Source organism: Equus asinus, chromosome 11 (genome assembly GCF_041296235.1).
Source record: "Equus asinus isolate D_3611 breed Donkey chromosome 11, EquAss-T2T_v2, whole genome shotgun sequence".
NCBI lineage: Eukaryota > Metazoa > Chordata > Mammalia > Perissodactyla > Equidae > Equus > Equus asinus.
Genome location: NC_091800.1, coordinates 62,411,142 through 62,428,386, shown reverse-complemented (window position 1 = coordinate 62,428,386; position 17,245 = coordinate 62,411,142). Strand labels below are relative to the sequence as shown.

The 17,245-nt window shown below is 36.7% G+C and overlaps 1 long non-coding RNA gene across 1 annotated transcript in view; it reads left to right on the top strand.

The window, feature by feature from the left end:
• The first annotated feature begins 4,920 nt into the window (after nt 1-4,920).
• The window catches only part of LOC139046574 (uncharacterized), a 35,308-nt gene continuing 22,983 nt past the window's right edge, over nt 4,921-17,245 (top strand). Inside the window, exons 1-2 of the long non-coding RNA XR_011506725.1 lie at nt 4,921-5,190; nt 7,214-7,333. This is a non-coding gene — a long non-coding RNA (uncharacterized lncRNA). The remainder of the gene's footprint in view (nt 5,191-7,213; nt 7,334-17,245) is intronic.

The window sequence follows — 17,245 nt, the reverse complement described above, 5'->3', positions numbered from 1 at the left end:
CATTAAATAAATGTTGGAAAGACGATAAGTTGTCACCTCCAAAATGACAACCAAAAATACACACAGCCTGATTATAATTGAAATTGATTAGTATGAAAGATATTTCTTAGTTTAAATTATAATGATGTATTAGTTAAGACTTTCAATTAAATGAAGAAAGATCATATGTCCCAGTTTGTCCAGGACAGTCCCGGTTTATATCTATTGTCCGAGGTGTCTAAGATAGTCTATGCTATAACCCTTTCACTCTCAAAAACTCATGAATTCAAGTGATAAATTATATTCTCAATGTAGTTTTAATTCCCAGAAAGTAAGAATAAAACTGGCTTAAACCTAAAAAGGAACTTTAATGACTCATGCAAGTAAAACTCCCAGAAGCACTCCATTCTGCTCTGGTTTATAGTCAGGCTCTGTTCTGCAGCCCAGGAGCATAGTAATGTAAACCTTTCCATTTGTAGGTTTTTCAACGTTTTCAGCTAACCTATGGATTAGTTATAGAAGACCACTCATGTGGAATTATTTTTGAGCTTGACCAAGAAACAAACAAAATAGTAAACCTGATAGAGTTTGTGTCAAGTATCTCCTCATCTCAGAATATGGTAGGATTAAGATCCTGACCAAAAGTGATGGCATAAGAAATAGAGGCTTAAGTGTGTTGGAGCTCTCTAGAAAGATGCTTCTGAAACTTTAACATACATGTGTATCACTAGTAGACACTGATTCAGTTAGTCTGGAGTGGGGTTCTGTAGCTCTCATTTGCGCTCAGGTGCTGTCCATATTGGTGGTCCATGAAACATAATTCAAGGTGTTAGGCCCTAGAAAAAGGATTCAAAAATTGCCAAACAAAATATGTCTGTACCTTTATAAGTTGGTATTAATGTTAACTGTTTCTTCTGAAAGTAGGAAAGCGAAACTTTTTTTTAAAGAAGAAAGGTATTCATTAGTTTTGAAACTATTACCATCTATATTTCCTCTACTCTCATTTGGTAACACAGCATGCAAGGCTCTGTCTCATAAAACTCATAAAGTTAGTCATATTGAGGAAAATATATAGCCACAAAGGAAACAGTATTTCACTCATGTATAGTTTTAGGATCTATACACTATTAAAACTTCAAATGTATTTACATACAAAATGTGCGTGTTAGAGTTACAAAATAATTGTCTGGTAGGAAGTCCAATGTGTAATAATAATTTCAATAGAAAACCAAAACTTTCTTTCATTAAAACAAAACAAACTAATCTCATTTTACTTCCCTAGGAATTTAGTTATTTGAATGACTAAAATGTCTTTTACTGTCTTTCGTATAATTCTAACTCTTTTCCCAAAAGTAATAGATTTTTATTACATATAATTTTTGTCAAAATCAAGGTAAACATGCAGATTGGTCTATTGTGAGTTTTTTGATGCTTTCCCTGTGAGTTGTAAATGAATCTAATTAACATTATTGATAGCCTTATTTTAATCAGAAAACAAGAAATAAACTTTCAGTGATGTTTCTCTAATCTAGGGTCATATATATTCACTCTGTTATTGATTCAAAATAGAGATGTTAAATATGAAATGGTCAATGCATGGTAAAACTCTACAGAACATAAATGTAATTATATTACTGATTAATTTAAAACATTTCCTATTTGATGATATATACTTAAGTCATGTATCTATTTATGTTGATTATAGAACATTATGCTGAAGGAGAGCAGAATTTGCCGTCTCAAAATACATCTCCTTGGCATAAGGATTATCTTGAGCTGGTTATTATTTTTAAGAAACTGTAGGTGTAGGAGAAACTCTGAAAACCAAGCAGAAGTTACCTTTTTGTAAGAGACATTTACATTTATAAGGGAAATCTCTATTTGTGAGGATATCTTTCTCTTTGTACCAGGAAGAGGAGGGTGACTAAATCTCTAGAAACTCTTATCAATGGAGAAGGCAGAGACTTAAATCTGCGTGACAACTTTATTCTTGTTTACTGTGCTTTGCCTGAAAACCTGGCTCTCCCCTACCCACATCTTTTGTCTTCTGCTGGAGATGGTATTTAAGCTGATGGCTAGGGCCATTTCAGGGAGTTAATTTTCCTTTGTATCTCTCATATATACTCCCCTTTGTTTTTCTCCTGTTACTCTGTCTTTTATTATGGGGGCGGGGGTCTCAGGAAAGCACCTAGAAGGGTAGAAGGAAAATTCTTTTTCCTACCTTACAGTCTCTAAAAGGGAATTGAACCTATCAACAAGTTGACACAATTGGATTGACACAGTATCTCAAATGTAGTCTCTAAGATTCCTGATAAAAGGAAAACTTTTATTTTCTTTTCCATTTTTATATACTTTCTCATATTTAATGGACAAAAATTCACTCAATCATCACTCTTAATTTAATAAAATAATAACAATAATTAATGAGTGAGTAATAAAATTCACTCAATTTAATAATAAATATTTAAAATTTAAATAATCTTAATTTAGTTGGAGTTTGAGGAGCAAAAGATATAAAGTGGTAGTGAAGTCTCAAAACATAGACAATGAGAATGACGATAAAGAAAGGAGAGAAGGAGGAAAAGGAAGCATAGAAGGAGAAAACAGACAATTTGTATCAATGAGATTATTACATTATTGCATTTTAATGGCAAGGCTTTTCTGTAAATATTGAAATAAAACCCTAAAAGATCAGCTAGGAAACTCTTTGCCTTTCGTTTACTTTCCTTTATTTATAAAGTGTGCATAACTTTTTTATCTATATTTTTATTGTGGATGATGGGAGTCACACCATATCTTGGACATATTGAAATGCCTTTGAAGAGGTGAAACCAGAAAGGACTGGTATATCAATCAGAATAATAATTTTAAACTAATTTGAGCAAAAACAATTAACAGATTTTAGTGTTAAACATGAAATTCATATATTTAAATATTCACACAGCTCTGGGGAGATGTAGGGGATAATGTCATTCCAGTTCTTTAGTAGATATTTTGTGATATTTTTAATAGTTTTTAAGGAAAAATTGAAGGAAAAATGAATCCTGCTTTGACCACAAAACAGATTCATGCCAGGGCCAAGGAAGGGGCTGGTCCACCCTACCTTGTTCCTTCTATCCCCCTACCTAAATTCCAAGTCGAATATAATGAGCTGGCAGCATACAGCTTCAACAAAGTTTCTGTCACTTCATGCTACTCTTCTACCTCTATCCCTGATTACTCTAGGAGAGGGGCCACTATTTATCATGCAGTTTAAAACTCCCATAGCCTAGAGGCCAGGGTCATGGAGTCCAAGGTTCGGCTTATATGTTACACCCTAGTGCTGATCAGAGTGTGATGGAGAAGTAAGGTACCCACATACCTCCTACTTTTTTTCTATTTGTAAATTTTCATGATGGGTGGGTGGTGTTGCTTATCCTAATCTAGTACGTGTGTTAGCTGGCCATCTGTTCTTGATAACATGGCAACTGATGCAGTGGGATAGATAAGATAATTTTTTAAGATGTAAATCAAGAGATTATAGATCAATGACTCGACTTGGAAGTGGGAAAGTCCACTTGGGGCAACATGGCCAACCCTCAAGATTGCTGGTCACTGACTCTGAGTATTATACCAGCAAAACTCCTAGGAATGGAAGATGGAAGAATTAAGATAACTTACGGGAGGAAAAATAACTTTCCCTCTACTCTTCTACTTTCTTGACTGAGACCAGTCTGTAATAAAAGACAGATAAAGAAGAGAAAAACAAACAGAAGTTTAATAACATGCATACCTTGTGGGGGATCAGAATTTGAAACCCCAAAGTGTGTCTCTTTGGCTTCATTATTTTTAAGGAAAAAAGACTCTGAAAGAAACTTGGACCGTCCTCCTAACTGCCCCAAAAAATTTAAGATAGAAGGCCTTCATGTGAAAAGATGTTCAACATTACTAATTATCTGGGAAATGCAAATCAAAACTACAATGAGATATCACGTCATGATAGTCAGAATGGCTACAATTAACAAGACAGGAAGTCATAACCATTGGAGAAGATGTGGAAGAAAGGGAACTCTCATACATTGCTGGTGGGAGTGCAAACTGGTAGAACCTCTATGGAAAACAGTACAGAGAGTCCTCAAAAAATTAAGAAAAGAACTACCATACAATCCAGGTACTCCATTGCTGGGTATTTATCCAAAGAACATGAAAAGACAAATGCATAAAGATACACGTACCCCTATGTTCATTACAACATTTTTCACAATAGCCAAGACTTGGAAGCAACCTAGGTGCCCATCAAGAGATGAATGTATAAAGAAGATGCAGTATATATACACAATGGAATACTACTCAGCTATAAAGGAGGATGAATTCTGGCCATTTGTAACAACATGGATGGTCCTTGAGGGTTTTATGCTAAGTGAAATAAGTCAGAGGGAGAAAAGTACCACTCATAAATAGAAGATAAAAACACCAAAAAACAAACACATAGAGACAGAGATTTGATTGTCAGTTACCAGAGGGGAAGACGGGAGGGTAGAAGGTGAAAGAGATTGTTAGACACATGTTTATGGTGATGGATTGTAATTAGTCTTTGGGTGGTGAACATGATGCAATCTACACAGAAATTGAAATATAATGATGTACTCCTGAAATTTACATAATGTTATAAACTAATGTTACCACCACCACAACAACAAAAAAGAAGACGTGTTCCAGGAAGGAGTTAATACTATAAGATAACTACAGTAGAATATAAACTAGGTGTATAGACACAAAGGCACTAGCAAGCCATTTTTATCAAAGTTCTCTCTCAGGACTCATTGTCTGCAGATGGCCCTGCAAACATTTGTTTATCAAACATTTGCTTTTCCATCTCCATGTAAATTGCCTTCCTTCCCTTTGAAGTCCCAAACTACTACCCCCAACAATCTTCTTTTGTCTTTAGCTGAAGATGGAAGGTGGTGGCTTCAGCCATTTTAGTGAATTAGTTTTCCTAGGTTTCACCCATGTATACATGCTATTAAACTTTGTTTGATTTTTTCCTGTTATTCTGTCTCATGTCAATGTAATTCTCAGGCTATCCAAAAGGACCTAGAGGGTAGGAGAATAGTTTTTCTTCTGCTACAGTTTGGCAATGAGGATGGGATAAAACTTAACTGGCTGGATGCTTTCTGCTCCTGGACTACTGCAGCTGAGAGATCCTGGACCTCTGACAATATCTGACAGGAGGTAAGAGTTCTTACATCAGTCTCCTGAATCTCTGTCTGCAGGATCCAGTGGAAGTGAGAGTGGTGAGTTTTTTTCCTTTTCTACATTTGCGTTAGCAGGAGAAAATATTGATCAAGTTGGCTTCTTGGACTCAGTAACTCTGGGAAAGTGGATTTGAGTACTCATTAGTTTATTGATCCTTCTCTTCCCAGAGATGGTCACTATTTTTCCTTTTCTCTGTCTTTATATCATTTGTGATAAAAAGAAAAAACATGGGGTAAGACACAGGCATATCAATAAGCCTGTTGTCTGGGCTGGTTTCACAGTAAACTTTCTTGTGGATTAATATGCACATGTGGTGAAAGCTGTTGCTAGGGAGCAACTTGGAAGCCAAAAAGGCCACAAATTTGGTAGGCATGGGTCAAGTAGTTAAGAGCCATTATGGCACTCACCACCTCAAAAAAACTCCTGAGAGGGGCTGGCTCTGTGGCCGAGTGGTTAAGTTTGCTCAGTCTGCTCCAGGCAGCCCAGTGTTTCATTGATTCGAATCCTGGACATGGACATGGCACTGCTCATCAAACCACGCTGAGGCAGCATCCCACATGCCACAACTAGAAGGACCCACAACGAAGAATATACAACTATGCACCAGGGGGCTTTAGGGAGAAAAAATGGAAAAAAATAAATAAAATCTTAAAAAAAAAAAAAAAACTCCTGAGATAGGATAAATTAGTCATGGAACAAGGAAAATGACAGAGGTCCATCCACCTCAAGAAAACTTCTGAGCAAAGAGGTAGTATGTAAAATATATGCAATCCCCAACTCTACAGCAGCAGCACAACCCTACTGAGTATTAGTTTGGCTCCAAGACACTCAAGACTTAGCTAACACTTTTAATGTACATGTAAGTTGAGGTCCTTTCTTTTGTCTTATTCTACGTCTTGATAGCTTGGCTTTGGGACCTTCTTGTCTCTGCCATCCAGAGAATGCACATATCAGCACGCATCTTGGTGGCCTGTCTCATAGACTTGGTTTCCAAGATGTACTCTCTTTGTCTGGCTATATCAGCTCTTAGGAAAGTTTGTCATAAGGGGTCCTAGTTGCTTTCGTAAGAGGCCTTTGCCATGTCAACCTTCATTGCATGTTAATGCTGGTGCTACACCATCCTTACTACCTGTGCAAAGAAGGCCTTTGCTTTCTTAGACTATTTTTAGGAGTCATTTTTCCGGATCTTGTGAGAGCTCTTTCTTTTGCACTCTGTTTTGGGGACAGCTCTTCATCCATGGTTAAGGCATGAAAGGTTTGAGTTGTTATTAAGTTCCTACTCTTCAACAGTCAGATAGTGGATCATTTAAGTTGGAAAAACTTCTAAATTGGGAAAATTTTTAGAGAGCTCTCATTATACTTGTTTTTATTGGTACCTATAAAATGACCAAATTAAAAAAAAAATACAAAGGAATAATGACTAGCCTTAAAAACTTAACTAAATTTAGGCTCTCAGCTTCCTATAATGGTCTTACAGATGCTAATGAAAGTGTTAAGATAATTAACAAAAGAGTAAAAAGAAGCCCAGGGAAGGTCAAGGGACTCTTCTCCACAAGGTGAAAATTTGTAAAAGGATTTTTACAAAATTAGGTAAATAAGACAAATATTAAAAGGAGAAACAAAGAGGGATCAGAAAGGGAAAAGTCACAAGACTCATCCCAGGAGGATGGAAATCTTAAGATGATTATTAATATTAAATATGTTAGAAAAGTGTTGCTGAACTATCATTCAGACTGTAATGCAGTTCTTTGGGGAAGTGGAAACAATCATCTTTGTCTTGCAGATCTCTACAAGGCCAAAGGCATGGCTCTAAAAAGCAGCTGAAAGTTTACTTGTCCTTTTGCCAATCCCAAACCCTCTCTGATCTCAAAATGCTAGTAGATATTGGGACACTAGAAACTATTAAGGCAAATATGCCCCAGAAATTGCATCTTGAAGAAAACTTAAATGGTTTCTCTGTGCCATGGTGATGTATATTTTCTACTCCCATCTTCTTTAGGACCTGAGAGCCATTCTTTGAAATGCAAATATTTCACATCAAAGGGGAAAAAAAAAATGCCTTCACCATTCAAGCAGATAAACTTAAAAACAGAATTTGGATCCACTATTTTATGAACAAGTGAGTTTTGTATTGCACCTGATTCATAGCAAAAATTTAACTGAAGCTATAAGGTCTCTCTCTGTGTCTACCTGTGTGTTTCTGTGTGTGTCTATGTATGTGTATTATAAATATGTGATACATCTCTACCTCTGAATGGTATAATTTCTAAAAGAGCTCTATTTAATTGGCTTAAAGTAAGGACTTACATAAATTATTTCTACATGTGATAGTAACCAACCCAAATGTTTTCCAAGATAGCATGATTTAAATTACTTTTTGATAAATGAAAGCTTGTTTAAGTTTGTTGGTTTGATTGAAATAGGCACACCCTTAAAGTTATCAGCATTGAATATGTTGTAGACGTGCAGCCTTTACTAGTCGAATAAGCTCATGTTATCTCTGCTACAAAATTTGTCAGGAAAAGTAATAACTTAAAATGATAGCTAATTTTGTCTAATCTCTTAAAAAGTTTTCACAGGTAACCTAAACATAATTTTTAGGAGCAAATTATTTAGGTGTAAGTGAGACAAGAGTTTATACATAAACTTTTAGCAATAATTATATTTTATGGGTGTGTATTTAAAATAACTTCAAAAACCTTTTTAGTAACTTGAAACTTTGAAATTTTGCTCAATTAAATTAAATGGTGGAAAATTCATTGAATATCTGGGTCATTTCTCAATAAGAAAAAAATTAGATATTAATTACTAAATGTAGGTTTTATCTACTTTTGGCTTCTTATTACTGAGAAACTAAAAGATGGTTGGGTCTGTTATTAAACATGTCTTGTATTTTATTGAAAGATTGTACTATGAAGTAGCCTGTTTCTAGAAATTATAAAAAGTATTTATAAAGTATTTCTTTTTCAGGAAGATTAGCCCTGAGCAAACATCTACCGCCAATCCTCCACTTTCTTTTGGCTGAGATAGACTGGCCCTTAGCTAACATCCATGTCCATCTTCCTCCACTTTATATGTTGGATGCCTACCACAGCATGGCTTGCCAAGTGGTACGTAAGTCCACACCTGGGATCTGAACCAGTGAACTGTAGGCTGCTGAAGCAGAATGTGATGGGTCACCACTGGGTCACCAGGCTGGCCTCATATAAATTATTAAAATATTAAAAAGTAATTTGAGGACCCCCTAGAAGAGAGGAATTCACCCAAATTTAAGGGTATTACCGGAAGAATGTGATGACAAGTCCTTGGTTTGGTTTTCCTGGACTTGAGAGGCCTTTAAAGTTCAATCTGAGATTCCTTACAAAAAAGTTCCAGCAAAGCAGATTTAAAAGAGCCTATGTGATCAATTGCTATTCTTGCTGTTTTTATGTAAATAATTTGGCCAATTTTATTGAAACTAGACTTATTTTACAAGCCAAAAGAGTTAGTCTTAATTTGACTATCTTTGGTAAAAATGAGGGTGATTTTAAGATAAAAACTATGTTTCAGTGGAAATGATAATAAACACTTGTGAATACAAGATTCTAGTTCTATTAATTGTCATTGAGGTATTGTTTTCTACCTGTGAACTGGACTGGACCCTGAATTCTTCTAGTCTCCTGAAATATCTGGCTACAATTCTCCAAACTAATATTTTCGACTTCTTCCATCCTTTTCATTTGGAATCACTGAGAACTAAAAGTGTTATTTTTACTGAAGCCTTGCAAACTAAAGCTGGACAAGTTGACATAAACTTAAGAAAGATCACCATGATTGTAGCCACCCCTGACGCAGGAAGGGTTAATAATCACTGGAAAAAGCTTGCCAACAAACTGTGACCCTGAGGTGAGAAGGCCGGTTAGCCAACGACGGGTAAGACCTCCAGGGGGAGGCAACCTAAGACAGGCATCAGTCGCCCGGGGGCACAGATGGAGACACGATATCAGGAGCAGGAGGGGCCGTTGCCTAGGAGGACTTGCATGCTCCGAGATAAAATATACGAGCACAGCAATAACATGATAATATCAAAACAGAGGCCAAGAGAGGGCTCCTTGAGAAATCACTAAGAATTCTTGGCATTCGCTAATTACTTCATCCAGAACACCTGTGTATGTTTAATAGCTGTAAGCTATGTATATATTGAAACGCTGGTTACAATAAACTCAGAGTGGCCATCAGCCCTCTCTGTATCTATCCTGATGTGTACATTGGATTGTGACACTGACAATGATAGCATGTCTGTCACTGTGTAAGCTAGTCAAAAGATACCTGAATACCCAACGACATCATTAAAGAAATTCCAAACTGCAAAAGATGCTTTGACCCTGACTTATAGAATTCTTCTTGACTGTTCGCCCCCTGAACTCAGAAACTGGGTTTTAATTTGCTCCAACCATTAAACTTATTTTTCTTTTTGTTTCCATAGCAATGCTTCTTATTTTTTAATACCTAATTGCTTACTTACACAATATAAGCCTAACTTTGAAAGTCTACCTTCATCACTGCTTTCTAAAATGAATTTAACTAGACTGACTTGTCATCTAGACTAAGAAACTGGTTCACTGAGGTGAAGTGGTCCACCAGCTCAGTTTCTAGACTGTGAAATTTCTTAGAATTTCAAAGGCAGGGATGTGGGGGATCAGAATTTGCCAAAGAGGCATATATCATGATGGCAAATTCTGCTCCCCTTCATCACCTTGAATAGAATTTCATCATTGTTCTTAATGACCTTGGAGTAAGTTGCCTAGAAGGTGCAGTTTCACTTAGTGGAATGCAGAATTAAAAGTCCTGATTGAATTACACATGTGCACAAACATACACACGCAGACACAAATGTGAGCCCACTTTGCAATCATTGAAGGATTGCACACAACATGAGATAGATGGGACACTGGGGAAAGGTACAGAATATTGAGTCAATAGATGAGGAGGACCCTAAATATTATGTCCCTTTCCTACGAGATTAGGAGAGTAAAGCAGTCAGCCTGATAGGATAGCCCCTGAGTTATTGCTGACTTACTACCACTTGGAATTCCAGAATAATCTTATTACTCACATATTGAGTCTGAATCATTGGCTGTCTAACTGAAGCTGCAGTTACACACAGGGTAAGCATTGAAACAACAACTGTTTCCTATTGGGAGATCCAGATATCCTTCACTTTTAAGATGGAAATTTTTTCATTTTCCAAGCAACACAAAAATGTGTTTGCTATCTCATAGCCCTTACCTTCCACAAAGGAAAGAGTCAATACAACCCAGGAATAACCAAATCATAGACAAATTGCATTGGCCTAACATTCACCATTCCCTGGCAGGTTGACTTGAGTCACTTGCCTAATGTTGAATACAGCCATCTCATGCTGAGTTCTCTTTGCTTCCAGATGTATGCAAGTAACCCTGGAGCTGGGGATGGTGGAGAGGGTGGTAACATTTGAGTGAGATGTTATTCCAGAACATATTGAGAGCTTACTGTGGAGGCAGAAACACACGCAGCCCAAACAGGGTATAGGCCTGACTTACAGGCAAATTGACATCCCCAGGAATGACCCTCAATCTGTGATGGATGAGCAGCTGGTATATACGTAAACGAGCTCCTGATAACCTTGCCATGATGTTGTGAGCATCAAAATCAATATGGATGCTGCTTCATTTCTGCCCTCTCAATATTATATAAGAATATTTATCATGGCCCCCCCCCAACTACAACATAGAAGGAAAGAAATTTTGTGAAACATGGTTCAGACTAACCATGTTTACAACTTACAGAGCAAACTCAACCTTTCTCTGCCACCTTGTCAGTGACAAGTCTCACAAACTTTATAATTTCAAATGGTAAGAATTGTTGACAGACTGTAATTCTTAGAGGCTCCCATTTGGGATCTTGGAAGTGGACTGAGATGTCAAACTTTACTTGTGTTAAATTTATCCCATGCAGACTAGCATCCCAGAAAAATAAGTTAGGACCCTGCAAAGCTCCAAGGAAACTGGTTATGGCCTATTTATACCTCAGTGAAACACAGAGTACTGCAAAGTTTGCAACCCAACCCCTCAAAAAAGCAAGAAGAGGTTGGTGCCTCTCTAATCACAAATACTAATGTAGCAAATCCTGCTGCTTGTTGTCACATCATCCAGCTATTATGGTAACACTTATGCCAAGCCCCTGATCATATCAGATGCCCTCTACTCTTGCCCGTTGTCACAAACACTGAGCTGAAATGTTTTGGGTTGAGTGAACCTTTGACACTTGGTGTATTCTGCTGTATCTCAGACTCTGAGCACACCATCAGAGAGGTCCTTGTTTCCTTATCATGCATTTCCAATCCCTCACAGACTCCTGGTTAGGAGCGCGACTTCCAGTTCTGCTAGGATGCTGCACACTGTCCAAGTCACGATGGGATAAGAAGGGACCTCGCATCTGCTATGGCTCCTCTTGCAATGAGTTTCCTGATCAGTGCTTCTATACCTGGTCCACAGAATAGGATTTGCACAAGACAATAAAAAATATCATTTTGTTATATTGTAAATGCAATCTATAAGGATGAGCAGTGACTCTATCTATGAAAGCAATGTAAGAGAAAAAGGAAAACAGATATAACATACATATAACATTTAAAATGAATATGTAAAAAATTAAAGTTAATATGCTTGCTTTTAAAATGATCTTATGAATTAATTAGAAAAGACAAAGTTTTAAATAGAAAAATGAGTAAAAGGCAAGAAAAGTTAATTTATGAAAGAAGAAAAATAAAGTATTAATAATTAGTTGAATTGCTCAAACTCATTAACAAGCAAAGGATGTAAACTTAGTGTAATGAACTATTTCCACATTTGTTTTCTCAAAAGGCTTTCCAGTTAGAGAGATTATCATTAATATCTTCTTCTAGCCATTTGGCAATTTTATGTTCTAATTGCACTCATTAATACATATCAGATATAGGGAAAAATTAGGTAAGTTGAAAAATCTAAATTAATATTTAAAAAGTTTTTCCAAGTACTTATCCAATCAGGTTTATTGCTTTTCACAATTAATTAAAATTAACTTTCTCATTATTACTACATTTCACTTGAGAATTAATTTTGGGAAACTTTTTAATCTAAAAACTAAGTTTTAGTATTCTAATACATGACCCTTCTTCTACCTATTTGTTGTTTGTTCCTACAGATCCTATAAATTTTTAAAATAAATCTATTATTAGGTATTTTATATATTTATTGATATTTAACTTATTGAAAACATACGTTTCAACTATGTAAATATTAGCTACATATGTGCATGTGTACATGTCTCTTTACATATGTGTTTGTTATCATACATCTTACAAAACTTCTCTTGTTGCTTTCCATGAGATTTTAGATTTTTTTGTTATTCAAGCATTAGGGAGGACAAAATCTTCCTCTACCCTTCTAGGTTCTTCTGGCTTGCCTAATAATCAAATTGGCATGAGACAGGTTAACAGGAGAAAATCCAATTTAATTTCATGTATATTGGAGCTCCATAAGAATATGAGGTCCATAGGCAGTCAGGCAATTGACGCTTAAATGCTGTCCAGAGCTAAGAAGAAGGGGCTAGGAGTCTGGAGGAGAAAAGCAATTCACAGGGAGATGGGAAGAGCAAAAGTTTGGTAAACAAACATCTGCCATGCCTTGCAGAAAAAAAGGGACATGGAAAGAAATGTGAACAAACAGGACTTGCTAAGTTTCTCTGCACCACCCCCCACCCCATAGCACCTATTCTTTGTAGCTGTCTCTGGTGGTGGCTCTCTTCCTGCTATAGGCTCCCTCCCTAAATTCTTTTAGGCAGTTAAGGGGGAAGAAAAAAGAAAAATTTCCTGAGTCTTTTGTTCCTTAAAAATAATCAGCCTAAAATAATCCTCATGCCAAAGACACACATCTTGGGGTAGAAAATCTTGCCCCCTGTACAAGGAAGAAAATAATTTTATTTGTAAATTATAATAGCAATTCCTATGTTTTAAAAAGAGTTTTCCTTTCATGTCTATTCTTATGGCATTGCATTGGCTAGGACTTTTTAAAAAATATATGAAAAATAAAGGTCAAGGAAGGGCAAATATGTCTGATTGCTCACTTTGATGGGGCGATCTCTGTTGTTTCACAGTTAAACATTATGTTAAATGTTTACTTGAAAACCACTTTATGTTTAGCTCCTCTTTACTAAATCAGTTTTCAATAATGAACAATCTTTTCAATTCTTTTATTTCAAAACACATCTTCACATTATCTTTACTGTCATTAAGTTTTCCTTTCTTCCTTATTACTTGCCCGAGTTTCTCCCTCTGGGAATATTTTGGGAAACTTGACTGTGGTTTCTTTTAGTAGTTTAATCTAAAATAAATGTATTTCCTTTGCTAATTCAGTGTTGCTCCCTCTTTAAAATTTGTAATGTATTTTCATAAACCTCACTAGTTGTTGTCACTGTTGCTAACTTATTCATGAAGGATCCCGATAAAATTGCCTCCTGCTTGTTGTAACCACTCTCTTAGGAAGGAAGGACCCATCTCATTACGCAGAATATCTCTTTGTGCTATTTGCCTGTACTCCATCTGCTCTCGTTCCAAGTTTGGCAATACTAATGAGACCTTGATAAGATCTTTTCCACACACCCACTCTGCAATTTAATGAGAGGCAGAATTTTAAGATGCCCCATTTGTCTTTTTCCAAGATATCGAGTTCAGTATACACCACATCTAGCATCCTTAGCTGGCTGTTTCTTGTTAAGGATGGCATCCTTTCTTCTTTCCAGCACTAATTAATTTTTGCCCTTGTCTTATTTTTGTCATATCCCGAGGAATATACAGATGGAGTGTATGCTACTGAGCTTACATTGCCTTTATATTCTAGAAAAAAAATGCATTTTAGGCAAAAGAAAGCATGCCAAATAAACAGTTTTGTGCCCAGCATTTAAACTAGCATATTCCCATGAAAGGTATGATTAATGTGTTTGTCTTAGGAAAGTAATCACTGAATATCAGTGTTTTTATTTCGTATTTTCCAGAAAGTCATTTGGGGCATCTTGTGGGTTTGAATGTTTGTTGAAGTGTCATGCCAGTGCAACCAAGGACAGTTGTCTTCCCAGAGAGCCTTGGACAAAATAAGTAAGCCTATTTTTTTAAGTGCAAGTGGATCCCAATAATAGGAGCTCTCAAATCGTTACTGGTCACTGATTTTAAAGAACATTATCTCACACAAAAAGCTAAAATTATAATAAAAAATAGACAGGAATCATACTTGCCAGAAAACATGTTTTAAAAGTTTAGAATAAGGCATTAAATGATTCTTGATTTTCTTATGAAGGAAAAAAACCTCCCTTCTGGTTAGAAAGATTTTCCTTGTACTAATGCTTGGCCAATTGATAGATTCCATAATATGACCTCTTTAAAATAACACAATGCATTTATAATACAGTGTTACTGATACCAAAACTCTTAATCTCAAGTTTGTGTGCCCAATGTCGATGAAAATAATCCATAACCAATCTATAAATGAAAATTTGGGTGAGTTTATTCTGAGCTTAAATCTGAGGATTATAACCTGGGAGAGTCTTTCCACAAAGGAGCAGAGCACTCCAAAGAAGTGGGGGTATACAGGGTGGCTATATACCCTCAAAGAGTATGTTTCACATATGATTGAAATGTCCCTTTTACAATAGTCACGAGGCTGCTCTGTCAGCACAGTGATTGATGGAAACAGCAGAGAGGCCTGCTGTCTCGGTGAACCCCACAGGGTGGCAGGTCTGTTGCCTTGAGCTGGGCGGTCACAGATGAGCGCTGCAATCAGTTCCCAGCCTAAAGAAAGATGCTTAATCTTTAAGGAGATGCCAACATTGGGAGGGAGAGGGAAGTTGCACCTTTATCTCAAAATGTCTAAGCAGATATACAATGCATGCTCAATGGCCACAGTCAGGCCCTTTTGGAAAAACAAAGTCAGGCTGAATTAGGTTTATACCAAATGGCTTCCTCATATACTCCAATATATCCTATTGCGTGCCATTTTTATTTGTCACCAGCATGCAGCAAGCCAAACACTGAGACATGGTGCTTACAGCTAGAGAATGGCCCCATTTGAGTTAGCCAAGATGAGATGGTGGGAGAAAGAGTTCATCCAAATCTACCTCAACAAGAGCAGAATACAGGGCAGGCTTATAGAGCTAAGGGGCTTGACAGGAGGAACTTCAGAGAAAGAAAGGGGTCACTCCTGATAAGCCCCTGGGCTATCTGCAAAGGCTGCTTGGTGCCTGCCATTTGGTGATCGCAACCTCCCAGAAGCCATTCTCTTTCTTCTGCAAAACAAATTCGCAAATCCTCGAAACCCCGAGTTAAACAACAAAAGAGCAAATTGACAAGATTCCTCTATGTCTGTGATGGGAACAAGGTCAAAAGACAAGCATGTTCTTATTGAATATCTACAGTAACCCTCAGGTCCCTGGCTTCATTACCTCTCATATCTTTACTAATCAAGGAGAAAAAATAATCATTGTATTAGGAGAAAACTTTCATGTACAAATTCAAACTACACAAATATAGCATGATACTATTTTTATTTCATATGTATTTAACACCTAAAGTTTATAAATCATTATAAATCAAATAGATTGTTATTCACAATATTTAAAATAAAATGTTCTTAAATTTATTGAAAAATATCATTGCTTCTTTTTCTAAGTGAAGGACAGTAGAAATAGTGTCGACAAAAATAATCCATAACCAATCTATAAATGAAAATTTAGGAGAGTTTATTCTGAGCTAAAATCTGAGGACCGTGGCCTGGGGACTTTCTTCCTGAAGGAAGAAGAAATGAGGTATACAGAATGATTATATACTCCCAAAGAGGATGCTTTACATATGATTGAAATGTCCCTTCCACAACAGTCGCCAGATTGCCCTGTTGGCACAGGGCTTGATGGACACAGCAGCTAGTGGGTCTGCTATCTTGGTGGGCGCAGCAGGAAGCAAGTCTGTTGTCTTGAGCTGGGTGGTCACAGGTGAGCACAGCAATCAGTTCCTAGCCTAAGGAAAGATGCTTAATCCTTAAGGAAATGCCAACATTGGGAGGGGGAGGGAAGTTGCACCTTTATCTCAAGGCCTTTGTTCTTGCCACAGGGAATGTCTAAAACAGATATACAATGCATGCTCAATGGCCTCCGTCAGGCCCTTTTGGAAAAACAAGGTCAGGCCAAATTAGGTTTACACCAAATGGCTTCCTAATATACTCCAATATATCCTATTGCTTGCCATTTCTATTTGTCAATAGTACCTATTCTCTCAGATTTAAGTAATTACATTGTATAAACTTGAACTATACAAACAGGAGATTTGAAGAATGCTTGGTGAATTAAACAATAGACTACAACTGGATGCAGGAAAATTAAAGCCATCTGTTTTTAGCAATTTCTTTTTTTTTCTAATTCACTAACAAATATTTAATGGACAAAATTTTTGCAAACAATGTCTGGGCTCTGTTTATTCACCTGTAACCAAAGTACTGACATTCTTTGAATGAAGAGAGTGGGTTGTAAACATTTAAAGTTCACCTCTGATACCACATTCTCACCCTATTGTTAATCTTTCATGTGGGCAAGAAAAAAAGATACAATCAAAGTAGTGTAGGAAAGGTAAGACTTCAAATGTTTTCTGCTGTTGGGAACCTCTGTGATTCTGTTTTCTTTATTTCCACTTCACCAAGGAGGACAGCAATTCCAAGTATGGTGGAAGAATCTGAGATGGACTCCAACAGTTACTAGCTTAGGCAAATTACATCTCTGAGGCTCAGATTTCACAGTTTTTTTGGAAAAGATAATAGCCTTTTCCATTTGGTTATTAGAATGAGATGTTACTTATGAATCTTTCAGTCCGTGTTTGGCACGTAACTAGCGTTGGTAGTAATGATAGCAATGGAGGAAATTGGGCTTCACATCAGTGTTCATCTTCAGAGCCTAACTTCTTTCCTCCAAAAAGATGGGAGCCTGAAAAAGCTCG